The sequence below is a fragment of the Coturnix japonica genome, chromosome 4, assembly GCF_054131305.1.
Source record: "Coturnix japonica strain WE chromosome 4, WE-NBRP24, whole genome shotgun sequence".
Classification (NCBI taxonomy): Eukaryota; Metazoa; Chordata; class Aves; order Galliformes; family Phasianidae; genus Coturnix; species Coturnix japonica.
The window spans coordinates 87312972-87331133 of record NC_140666.1 but is presented as its reverse complement, the minus strand read 5'-3'; the positions used below and the strand labels follow the sequence as shown (position 1 = coordinate 87331133).

Here is an 18162-nt window from a genome sequence, read left to right as displayed (position 1 = left end):
CCTGCTCATTCCAATAATTCCTCTCTGAAAAGTAAGCCATGTATGTAAGTGCTTAACCTAAATAGAATTATAGATTTTTTGTGCCCCCCTCACTATAACTACTGGGGATTTATAAACAGGTTTCTATCCAGCCTACCATACCTGAACATAAGTGATAAACAAGGAGCCTCAATATTCTAACCTATCTCTACAGTCATCAAACAAACTGTCAGCAAACCAGTCACTTCATAAGTGATCTGAATTATGCTAGATGGCATTTCTCCAACACCCAATATCTACAAATAGCCTGGGATGACTAATGTTCTAACACAGTCCATACACTTAGGGATGGAGGAGAGTTCAGGATCATGTGGTCCTAGAATCATAGAACTGAGTCTAACTCTACTGCAATGAGCAGGGACACCTACAGCTCCATCAGGTTCTCAGTGCCCCATCCAGCCTGACCAGGAGTGTCTCCAGGGATTGGGCACCCAGTACCTTCCTGGGCAAATCTGCTTCACCACCCTTACGTTAAAAAAAAAGGTATTTTCTTATATCAAATTAAAACTCGTGCTGATTTCATATGACACAGTCCTGGAGCATGGAATCAATTTGTAGAGCTGATCAAAGTAATTTATTCTGATTTAGACCAAATCTCAAAGCAAAATGATCACAGTCAGGTGATGCTGTGCTGGATAAACTTGACAATCTTTTGGTCTAGCTGTTATTAACATCAGTAATTTGTCATTAAACAAATTCTTAATGTAAAAATCACTGCTGAAACTACAAGTTACTCTACCTGTTCTTTCATTTAGCGAGACTGCAAAGCAAGAGGAAAGATAAATGATCATCAGCAGCTTATATATCTGAGATACAGGGCCTTGTATAAAAATTATGGTGAATGTACATTTGATTGATTAGAGCATGCTGTTTGTATTGTATTTGGAAATGAAAATGTAGGAAGGAGGGAATTTCAATAGCAATCTGGAAGTGGCTGTCATCAGGATTAATGCTTAATGATCATTCATGTCTGCATTATCTCACACTAAGTTTTCTTTAGTGGAATTTTAATAATGTAGATGTTATTGTGCATTACAGTGATAAGATCCTGCTTATGTTTAGCTGAGCTGGTTAATTTACAGCACCTAATTTAAGAGGCACCTATTGTATAAGAAATCTGTCCTGTTGGATTGATAGCCCAGCTTTTAGGATTTTATTTCCACAGGAATCTGATCTTCATCTTTTCTCCTCATCTATGCCCTTGCTCTCCAGATTCCAATTAATCAAGCGTGAATGAAATTTCCTTCATTTGTAGGCACAAACTTCTTCACCACACAATTTATGAGGTCACCTGTAAAGCAAATGCATTATTTTGGCTAAAAGCTATCTCCACAATACTTTGTAATATATTACATATTCACGCAGGAACAGATATAATCTCTATCAGATGTAATCACAACTTAGAAAAAAGGTTTTTCTGCTGCAAATATTTGAAGTATTGCTGACAAGTTTTACCATCTGCTGTGGTCTTTATGTATAGAACTCGTATATTCTTTTAATACTTCACACACATCTCACCAATGAAAATGAACCACTGGAGCTGATTGTTGCAGCTATTTAACAATTCTTATCTGATCAGTGTGAGAATTTAATCTGCAAACAGGCTTACTACTTTCCAGACTTTAATGCATCTTCAAACAATTTCAATCAGCTTTTATATAATTTCATAATTACATTTAATTTTTCTGAGGTGCTGACCACTATCTCTTTTGTCAAGCTCTGGTAACTTCTTTAAAGGTTTTGTGCTACTCTGACCTTCCTGTAGTTTTTAGCACTCCTGTATGTAGGGAAATTTCAAATAATCCATTAGAAAATGTGACTGACAACTTAAAACCAACTTTTCAAGCTTCTGTTCCTTCAGCCAACTATCACCTCTTCATCAGCCAAAGCAAGAGGTGTAAAAAACATCTAGCAGTAAGGGGGTTCATATACTCAATGCTTTTTTCATACTCACTTTCTACAGATATTCAGACAATAAAGTTTTATTGGCACAAATGTTCGCTGCAAATGAAACTTAAAGTCTCATTCAAGCATCTGCAGAAGGTGAGATTTAAATCAGCACAGGAAGGCATCTGGTGGGATGACTTTCTGTGTTCATCCATTCAAAGTACAGGAAGAGAGGAAACATGGCATATTTTCTAATTTATAGTGATAAGCAACACATGTCGAATCTCAAATACTCACTTTTGGTCCCCAGGGTAAAATACTGGGAGAAGACAATGGTGAAATAAATTCATACAGCATCCAATCTAATACTCATTAAAGTAAATGAAAAGATAGTCTGAAATTAGACAGGGTCCGTAGTCCCAGTGTAGTCCCTACTCAAGCATATGAGAAATCTCATTGTCTTTAAGGAGGCTAAGCATGTGTTCAAAGTTATGCACATCTTTAAATGCCAAGTTGCTTTGGAGCCATAATAAATTCAGTTAAGGAGATTGTAACTTGTCCTCTGGGCTGAAGGGAAGCTAAATTTGCTTAATACATTTTAGATGTTTTACAAAACATACACTTCAGCTTAACAGCTTTTCAAATAAAGTTTTCTGTAAAGTTTACACTGGCAAAATGTTAAGCGGCTCATCCTTTGAAGCGGAAGAGTACTGGATGTCATCAGATAGTTTATTAAAGTTCTTTGGTGTTGCTTCTGGTTTCTTTCTTTGTTGTTTTTCAGCATTTTTATTGTTGTTTTCTTTTTGTTTGTTTCTTTGTTAGTTTTGAAAATAACTGTTCTTTATTATTCAAACATGCTTTTGTGAAAAGATGAAAATTATATACCTTTTTCTCCTTCTCCTTACAGACTAAAGCACTTCTTGTACAAAAAATCTATCTGAACAAATAGACCAGCCTTGTATTACGCAACTCCAAGCACTTCTTTGAAGATAAAGACCTTTAAGGTCCTGTCCAACCCAAACCATTCTAAGATTCCTTGATTCTCTATATGTGAAAAACAATAGATGCAAAACCAATGGGAAATGGATCTTTCTAGGCATGATCAGATAGTGACTATAACATAAGGAAAGGAAAGAGACAATGAACTATCTTAATATTGCAGTTTTAAGATTTAGTCTGACTAATATTTATTACTTTAATATTTATTTACATGACAGATACCAATTACTAGGTAATTCATCAAATAATCACTTTTATTCTAGAGAATGTGGAATGTGCATTGTTTTAATATTTCATTTCATGTTGTTATTGAATTTGTCACGGAATGAAAGAAATTCACTTCCAAATTACATTTTAAAACAGAATTTACTGATACTTCTTTACGTTCAATATTATTTCCCCTTTTGCATGTTAAAAAAAAATAATAAAAAGTAATAATCTTTAAAAAAAAAATTAAAATGAAATTTTGAATCTCAGCTCTACTTTAACATATTTTCCACATAACTTTACTATCTAGGTGTGCACATCCAAGGATTATATAACAAATTTCATACCTGCATAGAGTGCTGGAATCAATGGCTTTACACTGTTGTAAATATCCAGAGATGAGCCTCTGGGCTCTGATCCTGCTTGTTTTCTTCTCTTGGGAAATAAGAAAGGAAGACACAGACAAGTAAAACATCAAGAAGAAGATCAAATGTGAGACAACATAAATGGCCTGAAATTGATTCTTTTTACTTTGGTGACATTTCATTAACTTCAGTGAAGTTTTGGAGGTTTTTTTTTTTATAGAAAGGCAAGTGGGAAGAGAATAGAGAGTAAGGAAAGAAAGACTTTTATTGCAGACTACAGTATCTTGATTTGCTGAACTGTGATTTTATATAGGCAAGAGCAGTACTCTTCTTGCAGCTCTCCAAAATAACCTTGTCCCTGTTTTCTGTTCACATGTGACGCTGCCGGTCATTTGTACCAAGAATTCCTGAGGAAGATTTTAGCTGTGCAGTAGTCCAGAAAAAAGACTTGTGAACCAAACTGTTAATCACAACTCCGGCTATTTCTAAATTAAATCTCTCTTCTGTTTTCTTTCTAGTCACAGTAACAGGCTGCCGCTACTTGAATACTCAGAAGTTCTCCAGGAAGTTTGTTCACCCAAAGAACTCAAATATATTGTGTTTTCAATCTACAAACATCCATTTAAGTTACTTCAGCCAGAACAAAATGAAGAGGTGCACAGCCACAGAGAGATGGAGCTTCTTTATTAAGAAACATACATCAGTCTCAATTTGGTCCCTATTTCAAATAATCTTTAGTATAGGAAAAACATGAAAATTGGGGTAGGAATCAGCTTGCAGATTCAGATAGTTCTAAATGCAAATGTCTATATGTGAGAGAGCTGGCTTAAGTCACTCGCTGAAAGCCATCCTTCTGAAGTCAATTGAGAATACGTAGTAGATCTGAGGTATATCCAGAAGTTTGGAAGTTGTGGCACATGGTCTGTGAAGTACTGATCCACTGAACTGGCAGTTACAATCTGCCTGGGATGTCCTAGGCTGTCTCAAATGAACCGAGATGCTTTTTGGAAAATGAATAGTAACCTAAGATCCCACGGTAGCTGTTGGAGATCATACTGATAAAAAACTGTTCAGCAGACACCCTCACCAAATAGCTCTTATGGCTGTGTTAAGTTCACAGCTAGGGCAGATCTAATCAGAACAGTAATCACTTGCATGTGCAGAGGTAAATTAATGTCTCCCCGTGTGAGTATAGGTCATCCTTTTACTGGACAAACTAGTGTCTTGGCAGCCCAGAGAACAAAATCCACTGTAGCACATTTAGAATTGTTCTGTGATTGTAAAACAGCTGATAACAAACATGAATAAATCACCCTGTCTTGAAAACAAACCAATAAAATACCCAGTAACCCAGGCTTTGTAATGTGTACTGCATTTAAAAGTTGTCTGATATCAATACTTATGTGCAGCTAGTGCTGCTGTTCTTTAAAATCTGTCAATTTAATTTTCTCTTGAAAATAAATTAAAAGAACTCCTTCATGGCACCTATTCACTTGGAATTGGTCTGAAAATAAATTTTATGGCGAACCTAAATCCATGAAAATATGTAGTCCTTTTAGAAACATTGATGTAGCTGCTGGTGCAAACAGCAGTGCCCCTAAGGTAAGCCTGTATTATTTTGTGATTGATGCATGCAGTGAAGTGGTTGAGCACAAAGCTGACTGATGCTCTCTGTGACTTGCATATTTGTAGGTCATTTGTGCATTCTGATGTCTGGAGGTGTAAACAACAAAACTCTGGAACAAAAATCCATCTGTATCAGGCCTGAAATTTGGATTGCAATAATGCAATGGTAGAAAAATATTCCATGCAAATAAATTTAATTCAGAAGAAGCTGGTGTCATGATTCCACCTGCTGTCTCTTGCTGATTATGCAGTTTTCTGTCCTGAGTTTCTAAGGTTGCAATTGTAAAGCAAATGGACTTATCTGTAACTATGAATCTCAAGGGTAACTTCAAGCTTTATGCATCCAAGGATCTTGATTTGCTTTGTTAGAAGAATGGTGTGTGGAAAGGACCAAATTCTTCTGCCTTTATAAACAAGAAAATTTTAAGTTAGCAATGGTTGTGGTATCATCTACAGACCTACATAAATGCTTAGCTCCCTGTGCTACTCTTCTGTCAGCATAAAGAGGAACTCCTGAAGCTCCTCCTGTTTAAATTAACTCCCAAAGACTAAGATGAAAGTGAGACAGAGGTGTTCACATCAAAACATCTAGTTTACATGTAGGTTGCTCTGAAAGTAATGCCTCCTGATTATTTTATTTTTTAATGGAAAATACAGAAGATACAAAGAGTACAATAGCATGATTTGATTCTCAGCCACAACACACTGTTTTTCAGCATAGTCACCACTATTAACTATGCATTTATGCCAGGTATGAAGAAGTGCATACATGCCGTGCTCATCAAAATCTGCAAAAACAGAGGTGAACGCTGTTGCTGTTGCTGAAAAGCACCACCCACTACCTCACTGTGCCAACATCCATTGTTTGGTCTCCAGAGACGTTCGTCAACTGTTGATGAATGTCATCGGGTACCATTTTTTAACTCATGGAGGATTTTAGTAACACACTTTTACTTCATATGCACTTCCATGTCAGACATCGTTCTGTCAGTCTGCCCCTCTGCTGCCATCTGTCACACAACAACAACATGTAATAGAACATTGTAATGGCAGGTTCAGCATCTACTGCCTCTGATTTCATGGGCCAACAGAATAAAATAGGAGGCATTACTTTTAGAGCAGCCCTTGTAAAGTGCTGGGGATAGAACTGAAAGTCCTCCTGAAAGAATTTAGAGATTACCTGAGAAAATGTGTTACACCAATTGCAGGTAGAATTTCATTTTACTTCTTTGTATGTGACAGCACAGAACAATAAAGCACTAGAGATCATGGATCAGTGAAAAATAGTCATGCAGAATGTAAGACTACATACTGGAAATATATGATTTATATATATATATATATAAGGATTTATAAGTTACAGCAGTCAAGAAAATGAAGCTTTTTGTGCAATGGCATGACTGTAATGTAAATGTAAAGAAGGAAGTAGTTAGTTGAAGATGGAAGTTAATAACAGCTTTGCATGTGGCATCTGTGAGCCCAGTAATGGAATACTGTGTGTTCAGTGATTTCAGTAGGATATTAAAAATCAGAAAAATGCATAGACAAGAGCCACAAATAAAGACATTCAAAGACTAGATAAATGCCATCGAATGATAAATGTATTAAGCTTAATCTGTTTCTTTTTTTGCAAGGAGACTGAGACATGACTTCATTGAAGCACATATATAGTCTTGCTGAAGGAAATGCCCTGTATTAAAGGACCTTTAATCAGGGATAATGGCTGGAATTTAGAAATAGATGAAAATGAGTAACTAATCTTTTACTTGGAAAATAATGGCCACATACAACGAAAGCAGTGATAGCTTCTCCTAATATCCTCAGAATTAGGATTCTGATATTGGGATTAGAGTTTTTGGATTAAAAGTGACTGCTGTCAGTCAAAGGATAATTCAGTGACATTAAGTGGTCTGTGGAATATAGGAATCTGATAGGGTGATCTAATACCTCAAAAGTTGTAAAGCTACAGAAAATGTTTAGTTAGACTCTTTTGGATATTACAAAGTGGAAAAAAAACATGAAGTCTGATAAATGTAGCATTTTTTACTGAGAAATATGGAAGATGCCAGGTTGAACAGCAGAAAATGCTGGTAGTAAAATCTTGTAGTAGAGTCCTGAAGCAGGCTGCAACAAGAATATAGGGAAGCTGGGGAGGGACTCTGGAGAGTGTAATGATAGAACAAGGAGAAATGGCTTCAAACCAAAAAAAAAAAAAAAAAAATTAGTTTAGACATTAGGAAGATGTTTGTTACTCAGAGGGTAGTGAGGTACTGACACAGACTCCTAAGGAACTGTGGGTGCTCCATTCATGCAGGTGCTCAAGGATATGTTGGGTGATGCTTTGGGCAACCTGATCTGGTAGGAGGACTCCCAGCCCAGGGCAGGGCAATGGGGTCTTTGGTCTTTAAGATCCCAAAGTCAAAATAAAGATATATAGAAAGTACTGTTGACTACTCATAAACATCTTCTGGCTAAGATGACTGACCTTATCTATTTATTTCTTCTCTTGCTTTTCACGTATCAATTCTATCAGCTTTAATTTTTCTTTCAAGAAGTAAGACATGCACAAGAAACCAGAATAGATCATCCAGTGAGACAGAGATGATATTTATATAGCTTTGCATCATGCGTCTGTAATAAAACCAGAAAGTTTTTATATACAAGTTTATCAGTCTGTTAGTACATGCCATGATTTAACCTGGAAGGACCACACAGTCATTTATTCACTCTTTCCTGTCCACAGTGAGATGGTGGAGAGAATCAGGGAAAAGAAAGGTTGAGATAAGGACAATTTAATAGTTCTCTAATTCTAAATCAGCCAAAAACAAGATGGTATATATCAGAAAAAAAGAATAATTTCTAAAGTCACTAAGATAAAAAAATAAAATACATGAAAAATATTTTGAATATTACTCATGAAACATTTAATAGGGAATTGCAAAATACATTAGGAAACTGAAACCTTGAGTTCCATTAGATCACTTGTTTACAATGCTCCCAACTCAACTTATGGATAAAATAGATACTGGATAAGTTCAATTAGGCTCCAATGTTTTTATAAGTTTATATCTGTAAACACTGAAATCTTCTCAGACTCATTTATAACATTAATCATAATTAGGGATAGGCAAGCATGAAATTTTACAGCCTACTCATTCTGTCTGAGTGTATTCAGATTTGCATCCAGATAAATTTTTGGTTAATTTATCTTGATTTCTATAGCTTCTAATTACTTGTTTGTGAATTCCAAAAGATAACATAGTGAGAGATATTAAGGCAGTCAAAGACAAATACTATCTACGCAAATATTTGGCAAGAGCTCCATAATATTTTATGCTTTCAATTAGCTTTTGAGGTCATTTTCTGTATCAGTAGGAGTCTTGGTTGAGAAATCATCCACTACAGTTATGCCTTCTTGCTTTCACTTGTACACCCTAAATGAGAGTGTTCTCTTGATAAGAATTTATCCAGTGATTCTTGTATTATTTCCTGTAAAAGCTATTATTCAACTAATTAATATCACTTAAAAATACTTCTGATCTGAAGGGACTGGTTATGATTTTTTATAAACTCCTGAAATGGTTAATTAACCTTCTTAAAACATGCAACTAATTTTTTAAGGAAACATATCTGTCTTTGGGCCACAGAACTATTTGTCTTTTTTTGTTTTTTTGATTGCTTGTTCAGTGGTTTCTATTGTTAATGTAGACATTTAACTTTCATCCTGTTGGTTTATGTCCATAAAACATACTGAGGTCATTCAGTGTAACCCTGTAAGGTATTTCTGTGTATATCATAACCCCAAATATGACGGGTATGGGTTGGTTATATTTAGGCCAACTTTTTTTGCATAGAGGCTTCTACAGTACTGATGTTCATTATGGTAACTGGCATAATAATGAACTCTTATAAAGAAAAATTTCCTGTAAAATCTCTGTCTTCATAAACTTTCCTACAAAGCTGATGGAATTTCTCATGAATCATAAAGAGAAAAATAGAAAAGAGCTCAACTACTCGGATTTAGCCATTCCTTTCTTTTACATTTGAGAGTACAGTTGTACAAAGTAGATATTGCCTTAACTACAGCACTATATTTCTATATTTCAGTGCTCCCAATTTATATATATATATATATATATATATATATTCCCAATTTTTATATATATCCCTCACCTTCAAATCTCAAAACCACCTCTGAGCTCAAAATCTACCTTTGGTCAATAAACTATCTGTGTTACTACATTTTGGGTACATTTTGGGTACAGACAGCTAACGTTTTACTTTCTCAACATAACAACATAACATAATATTTGGAAAACAAGTTCTTAGTTATTAAGTAAGCTGTTCAAAGTTAGAGGAACCTGAAGATTTATCTGAATTACACATTCTAGTTTCAATGAAATATTTGGTTGCATGTGTGATGGGAGAAGAACATTTCCTTCTGTCCTTCCTGAAGATAATGTGATAGGTTTGGCATTTATTCCAGGGTAGGTGAATGAACATGAATAATTATGATTTTGAACTTGCAAATGTTACATATGTCTGTCAGTATCTAAAAATGCATTCTTAATTTCCAATTTTCTCTTCTTATTGGGAAATGTACTCTGCAGTCTAAGGTGCCTTAGTTCTAGCTTTTAATAATGCTTCTACTTGCAGAATGGAATGCAGTTATCATGAGTCACTGCATGTATTTCAGGCTGACAAAGGTACAAGAGACCATAATTCTCCTCTGTAGACCTTTTCTGTCAATTTCTTCTTTCTGATTATTTTGACTCAAACAATATTTAATAATGAATGTAATATCTGTTTACAACAGATATGTATTTTCTTCAGTTCCTTACTGCAAGATATTTTTAATTCTAGGATTAAAAATAATGTTGGTGATTATGTAAATATAGAATTAATTTGCATTTTAAATGGTTTCTTTTTCCTGCAAAAACAGAAAGGAATAAAACAGACAAATAAATTTGAGCAGTACCTAATAATTACATTAACAGATATTTACAAACTAAAGCATTATGTCATACCTCACTGAAAGATTATTGTTCTTTTCATAATTCAAATAAAACTAAAGAAGCCATTTACTTTAAACTTTGTAAAATAAGTAATGCTTATATGAATTTTGGTTCTGGGCTTTTGTTGCACAATTTAATGCATGTATTTACTGTAACATTATGGAATCACTTTTATTTAGAGTAGACAAGACTATTAAGGAATTTGGGCTTTGTTAATTTTCTGTTTATAATAATTAGAAATTATCTGAAGGAAGAAATGAGGACAAGGAGAAAAACATACTTTAATCTCAGTTTAAACTGTTAGTCAGTTCCTTTGCTCACAGCAAATATGTTGGAGCTAGGGAGAAGATTTTGGTGTTATATGTATTTCTTCAGCTGTTTTATGATTTGGTCAATAGAGTAATCAGTTGCACAGAGCTGTAGTCCAGGTCTAAGGAAAGGAATGCTTTTTAGGTCTTGTGTACAAAATTGTGTTCTCAATCAATGACTGAAATGTATGCTCAGATTAATAAAGTTAACGCTAAATTAGTTTAAATTACATTTAAAGAGACAACTGTGCCCGAAAGATAGAGGAAGCTATCTCACCCTGTAGATGATAGCAGCTTAATTTGAAATGCAAAATCAAAATCAATCCCAAGATACTTGTGAAAATCTATTTACTATTAGAAACAATTTCGTATTATTCTATAAATTTCAAAATTATGTTTATTAAGGGATGAATTTGTTGGTTTTTAATGCCTGAAGTCAAGTGCGGGACAACCAGGGGAGGTTCAGCTTTGGTATAAGGAAAAACAGTGGCAATGCATTGGCACAGGCTGCCCATGAAAATAGTGGAGTGACTGTCCATGGAGGTGTTCCAAAACCAAAGGGATGTGACACTGAGGGACACTGTCAGTGGGCATGGTGGGGGTGGGTACGCATTGAGCTTTTCCAACCTTCATGATTCTATTATTCTATTTATTTCCCAATACAGTATTTCAGTCAGTGAAATTTGAAAATAGAAACATATTCTAAAAAGATTAGGTGTTCTTTTTCCGGAAATTTTGTAGAATGTATTTATTTGTAGATTTTAGCAATAAATTTTCATGTTGTCATGTAATACAATAACAGGAACAATTTTGTAAATTTAGTAAAAAAATTACCTAGAGTTTCAAACTGTAAAAATACAGGCATCTTCATTACTTTACTTCACTTTTGTTTTTTACAGACAGGGGGTTATTTTAGTGGTAGGATTTTGTTGCTGTTTTCTTGATTAAGGCATTTTTGTGTTACTGTGGTGAAATAAAAGCTGAGGCACATCATTATCATCCTTTGAAATATTTTACACAAACCAAAATAATGTCAGGGTTGTGTTTTTCTGACATTTATCATAAGCACACTGAGAAGTTCTTCAGAGATCCTTCTAAGGTTATATATTGTTGTTATTATTGATACCATTAGAATTATTTATTATCATTGCCTTTTCTTATTTCTGTGTCCCCACACAAAAGATTAGCATTCCCAAGGATTTAAAAATCTTTACAGTAAGAAGAAAATAACCATCACCACTTACCTAAAACCTGAAAGTGATGTTAGAAAAAATATGTAGATCCTTTCAGATTGATGTTTGATAGATCAAAATCAACAAGAGAAACACTGAATGAAAGTACAAAATTGGCTGCATACTTTGCTCTTAATAGGACCTCACTAGTTCAGATCTAATGCCCAGTGGTGGAGTAAAGCTTACATTTCTGTAGTCTTTGCATCCTCTTCACAGCCACCTGACTTCTTCAGAACTGTCGATCTAGTAGTTTTGACCAAAATTTATCTCACTTAGAAGAAACGCATATACTCACATTTAATTCATTATCCTACATTTCAGCTTCGAGCTTTTAGATGGCTTCATTGTAGTTAGATTACTTATTTTCCTTTCTAATATCTTGCTTTCCTAGCTATTCACCCACTGCCAGTTTCATCTCTTTATAGTGCCATAGGTGAGCTATTTTCCTCCACAGCGTTCTTAAGAAAATTATTTTGCAAAAAGCTCCTTGCAAGGCAGAATTATACAGACAACAAAGAAGTCAGAAGCACTTACAGGAAGAAGATATTACACTAGATATCTTTATTCTGACACTTAAATGGAGTGTGACATTCTTAAAATGTTAGTAGAGCATGGGACGTCAAGAAAATAGTAAAATATTTGTGCTCTATTAACACAAGAAAGAGGTGTAGATGCATAAAGGAAGATTCAAAGACAAACAGGGTAGCTTAGGAAAAAAATCTAGTAAGGCAGTGATCCTATCATGTCAAAAAATAGCATTGTACTTTATGAAAGATGAAAGCTTCTGTCTATTGTATGAAAGAGATAAAATAGAAAAGCAGTAAGTACTGCGTAATCTGAACTCTTTGTTCAAGCCACACTCTGTTTATTCTTATGGCAGCAGTCCAAGGATAAAAACCAGTATATATTTAAAGACTTCTTTCATAATTACTGAAAAAAAAAAATAAAAAATCTATACTGAGTGGGTGTAGTAAATAAAACATTTTTATTCAAATAAATAGAATATGTTAAATAAGGTCACATCCTATTGCAAAGAATAAAGACATCAGTCTAATCCTGCTCAACCCTGAGATCAGCAGACTCAGTTTTATCCCACTCCAAGAAAACTTAACTGAAATATTTAAAGAGAAAACAGTTCGAGATTGTGATACTCTGAACTGCTTCTTCTGGTTCAATAACATTTCAGCATGACAGCTAAGAAACAAAGCAAAGTATAACAAAACATCCTTCCCAAATCAAGTGGTTCTACATCTGATTCAAATATGTGTTTGTTTTTTTTTTGTTTGTTTGTTTTTTTCATATTTAGAGAATACTGAAAATTTCTCTGTAATGCATGAAAATCTCACCAGATACATAACAAAAGGCAATAACAGAATGTATTGTTTGTCTGTTGTGATACTCAAACAGGACACAGCAGTTTTTAATGTTATCTTACCCTGCAAATGGCCTTGTCCACAGAAAAGTCTATTACAGGTAGGGTTAAATGTTCCTTTTCTTTTGTGTTTTCTAGCATCTCAGTGCAGCAATACAGAGAACATGAGAAATAATAAACATTGAAGTAAATATTTTATTTGTTTCATATTAATTTCCTTCTGTGCATAACTCACAGACTGCAAATGAGAATGCTGCATACTGAGATTATTCAGATGTGTCACAGGAAGATGAACAGAGGGTCTTCTGAGCAAGACATTTTCACCAATCAACTCTTCTTTGAGAAAAAAAAATAATAATCCAATTTTGCAAAGTGCTTCCACTGCAATATTTACACCCCTTAACAGTAATTACTGCAGATGACATTTATTGTATTTACTAATGTCTCTACTTCCTAAACTTGTCCTAAAAGCTGGTTACTCTTCTGGATACAAAAAAAAAATAGCTGTTCTTAACTTGTGTATCATTATCATCAACATGAATTCTGAGTTGCTATTTACATTGTCACTTCTTGGTATACCTACACAGAACTGCCTCCTTTAGCCCTGCTTCCATTGCTTTATGAACTATGGAGAATAATGGTTGCACAAAATGCAGATAAGCAGAAAAATAATAAGCAGAATATACAGGGAAAAAATGAATGCAGGTGATAAGTTACAGGATATTGTATTGACAGACTTGTAGCAGGCACTCCACACCTGTCTATTTTCTTTTTCCTTCCCAGCAGGTTTGATTCCTGCAACATGCTCCTATCAATTTGTAAGTGTACTAATGTGTTTCCATTAGAAAAAAGACTGAATCCAAAGTGTCAAGTGAGAAAAAATTCACAGTGTGCATAAATCTAATGTTCCAGTGGTTAATTATGTTTGCCATTAAACATGTTTCCCTTATTTCTCTTCTGAACATGTCTACCTTCAGCTTCCAGCCATAACACCTCATTACGGTTTTGTCTGCTAGATCAAAGTGGTCTCTTCTCTCAGGAATCTTCTTTTCGTGTTAATAATACCAATCATCCATAATTCTATAAGTTGAATTCCGGTGTTATTGAAGTTGACTTGACTTTTGCAAAACTTTTTTGACTCTCAAACTAAATTAACATAAAATTGAAATACCTGATGTATTTCGTATTACTTTATTTTATTCTTTTCTTTGGTAATCTGAAGGACTACTGAAAAGTTTATGGGGGTGTGAGTGCCCTCGTCAGGACAGTTACTATTCTAATATGTTTTTCAAAATCTGGGAGACCCTGGAGGTTTTGTTGTTGTTGCTGCCATTGCCAATGATCTTGTCATGGAATAATGTATAAATTATCCTTTTTCAGCCTGAAGTGGTATTACACTCTGAGTAAGGGACACACTTTGGAAAATAAATAAACAAATATATAAATAAAAGGCAAAAAAAAGCTGATTCCCAAGACTCTGTATTTGACAGGATATGGAATATATCTTAAACTTAAATCACATTATATCTAAGTAGTGACATTTAGACAGTCGGGATAATTTTAATTTTAAGGTACTGCTTTAAAGCAGCCTCACACTGACCTACTTTTTTATGATTCCATTTCTTTAACACAAACTTGATAACACATCCTTGCCCTTGCAGAATTGCTGTACTGACAGAGGAAATTTAACTCCATGCGTGATTAATGACTAAGGTAGGGCTCTATCAAACATGCAACATGCACGGGGTGCTTGATGCATATCACAGCCCCAGACTGATTGTTCTTTGGAGGAATGGAAAGCAGACGGTGACAAAATTATGATTGGGTGCATCCTGCAGCATCAATAAAATGGCACATGACAACAAATGGGACTCTTGACCTCATCTCTTACAGTGGTCCATATCATTTGTATAAACAAGTTATTTAGGTGTTTGGACAGTTTTCGTTCCTGCACTTTGTGGTTGATTAATACGGCCTTTTACACAACAGCCATCAGAGAACAATTGAAAAGGGAGAGAAACAAAGCATAGCCTTGGAGATGAAGCAATTCACTTTGATTCTACACAGAGGGTTTTTTTAAGAGATCTTCAGTTCCAAATTGGGCAAATGACATATTTATTAATGGTTTGTATGAACAATGTCTTGCACGTGAGTTTGCCTTTATGTACTGTGTACTATTTAGAAATACCCACAAATGCTATCTACATTTTTTTAATGCAGACTTGTTATGGTATCAACATGCTAATATTCAAGAAGACATGTTAATTGTCTAAATACAGATAAGTGTTCACTTAGTAGGCATACAATACATAGCTTATATTATTCAGTTCTTTTTCTATTTCCTGCATCTCATTTTGGAATTTGAAAACAAAGGAGAGAACAATTTAGTTTATGTAGCCTCTTTGAAACATAAAGCTATGAATATTCACTTAAAAAAAAAAAAAAAAAAGATAATTAGGATTTGCTCTAAATGCAGTATTTTACTGAAGTGTTGATTTAAATAAATGTGGGGGTTTTTTGTTTGTTTTTTGTTGTTATTTTGTTTTGTTTTGTTTTTGTTTTTAGTAGGATTTTTTCTCTATTGCGTTAAATTACTACAAATGAGTTTTCCAAGGTCATTCCAGGTATCCCAAGATTTCAATTTATCACTGGTTTCTGAACTTAGAAGGGGGCATCATATGGCTGCCTGATTTCTAAACCATTTTTGTTATGCAAGGAGCTAATATTTTAAAATCAATTTAATATTTCTGATTTTGTCTACACAAATTGAGCACTTATGAGGTAAATAAGGCACATTAGAGTCTTTTTTTTTTTTTTTGCCATTTTCTTTGTTATTTGATTTCAGGAAGTCTAGTTAACTTTCTTTGTCTTTCTCATTGCTTCTTGTCACCTTTGACAGTTGCTGAACAAAACAATAAAGTGTAAACTTCAGTTCTAGCTACAGAGAGATATATCTGAGAAATGTCAGGAACGTCAGGCCACAGTGATGAGGTGCCTGGAACATTTCCCATATGAGGAGAGGCTGAGAGCCCTGAGACTCTTACATCTGGAGGAGAGACAGCTGAGAGGGATAAATATCAAAAGGGAGGGATCAAGTGGATACAGTCAGGCTCATTTTGGTGGTACCCAGAATCAGGACAAGGGCTAACGGGCACAAATTGCAGCACAGGAAGTTCCATACAAACATGGGGAATAACCTCTTTACTGTGAGGGTGACGGAGCACTGGAACAGACTGCTCAGTGAGGTGGTGGAGTCTCCTCCTCCAGAGACATTCAAAGCTTTCCTGTGCAACATGCTGTAGGAAACCTTCTTTGGGAGCCAGTTGGACTAAAAGATCTTCGGAGATCCGTTCCAACTCCGAGGGTTCTGATTCTGTTATCATTTGTTCGGTACAGTTCTTTGCTTTTCCTGACAGTAAGAATTCCTCACTTCTTTCAGCTAAATCATTATAGAATCAAAACAGTAGGACTGTTTATCTGACAAATATTAATTTGCACAGTCAACATTATTTGCACTGTTGGAGTCCCAGGTCAGTTCTGTGGTTCCTGTCTTACGCAGCCATAAAAACAGGAGGGTCAGTGTTTTCTTTGAATTGACATTGTTCTTCTCTGTAATTTTCTTCTGACCATGGAACTGCTTCATATCTGATACTGGTGATGCAGATAGAGAGGAGCTCAGAACAAAATCTAGATGAAAGCACAGCTTGACTTTACTAGGACCGGAACTGAAACCAGAAATCTGTATTTACTTTATGCCATAATCTCAGTTGTATTTAGTAGGTATTACAGTCTGAGTGAATGTGTGAATGCACTTGCTATAGGCAGCTGCACAGATGAGTATAACAGTACCCAGACATTTCAACTAGTATATCAAATAATATTTCTGATACAATATTTCTCTAATTTTGTTGACAAATACTGTCTTCTTTGTGGTGAGTATCATAATGTCTACCTCACAAAATCAGTAGTTGTCTAAGCAGGTATCTAGGAAATATAATTTCACCATATGGATTTAGTTGAATGGCTAACTCCTTGACACTACAGATAAATGAGAGACAGCTATCAATCCTACCCTTCAAGAAACTGAATGTTAATTATAGTGTTCCTGTTTTTACCACAGACAGAGAGCAGTAAGTTTATAGTACAGTCATAAAGATTTGTTGGTGACATTGTGTGTTTTGGTACAGCAAAACTTTCTGCTTTACTGGTACCATTTGGACAGCCAAAGATGTAAAGGACTTTTTAGTTTTACTATTATTTTTCCTGATGGAGAAAAACTAGAAATTGTTCAAAATCCTATGGTGGAATCTCAGCTGCCAAGTGCCCTCACAGCTTGCGACTCATTGGCATAGAGTTCCTTCTTAGTGAAATCATTCCTAAAGATGGGGTGAAATGTCGTTTCTATGCTGAGATACTTGACTGCATGTTTCCTGCCCTGGGGAACCCGCAGCTCTTTCTGTGCTGTGGAGGAATGATTGATGCATGTTTAAGTGTGAAGTGTCATAACCATATCATCTTAAACCTCAAAAGTCAAGTGATAAAACTTGTTTCTTCATTATGATCATGTATTAGTGGTAATTTTCTCTTTCTGAACCTTCATGTCTCCCAGAGATGACAACATGTAAGGTCATGACTACCAATGCAGTGATAGCATTTTCTTTCTGGTCTATTTCTGCATTTGATTTCATTAACCATATAATGACAGGAAGAAGTAAAGCAATTTTTATTATGCACCAGCAAGATTCAGGGTAAGGCAAGCAGTTCTATTTCTAAACCATCCCTACTCCCTACATTACAGAGCTCATTTGACTTGAGTCACATGGAGAACAACATATCATGTACTGTAGATGAAGTACTAGAAAGGAAAATAATGCAATAAATAAATAAATTGGAACAAAACTGGATAATTCATTCTATGAACCCTTGCTGTTCCACTTGCTTTTACAGAGACTGTGAGCAAACAAACCTTTATCTTATTGAATAATTAAATAAATAAAAATTAATCATAAGGAATGAATGTACAAGTTGGCACTTCTGCTCTGTATTCCCATAGAAAGTATTCAGAGACATTTTGAATACTCAGAACCCTTTGGAAATTAGCAGCACCATCTG

General features: G+C 34.8%; 1 long non-coding RNA gene across 3 annotated transcripts in view; it reads right to left on the bottom strand.

The window, feature by feature from the left end:
* Window positions 1–1178: 1178 nt before the first annotated feature.
* LOC107313858 (uncharacterized) overlaps window positions 1179–18162 on the bottom strand; it is a 47711-nt gene continuing 30727 nt past the window's right edge. For 2 of the 3 annotated variants that reach the window (XR_014945550.1, XR_014945552.1), the window contains one exon: window positions 4166–5527. This is a non-coding gene — a long non-coding RNA (uncharacterized LOC107313858). Of the gene's footprint in view, window positions 1331–4165; window positions 5528–18162 lie in introns of those variants that run through there. The other variant, XR_014945551.1, reaches the window with a different exon arrangement.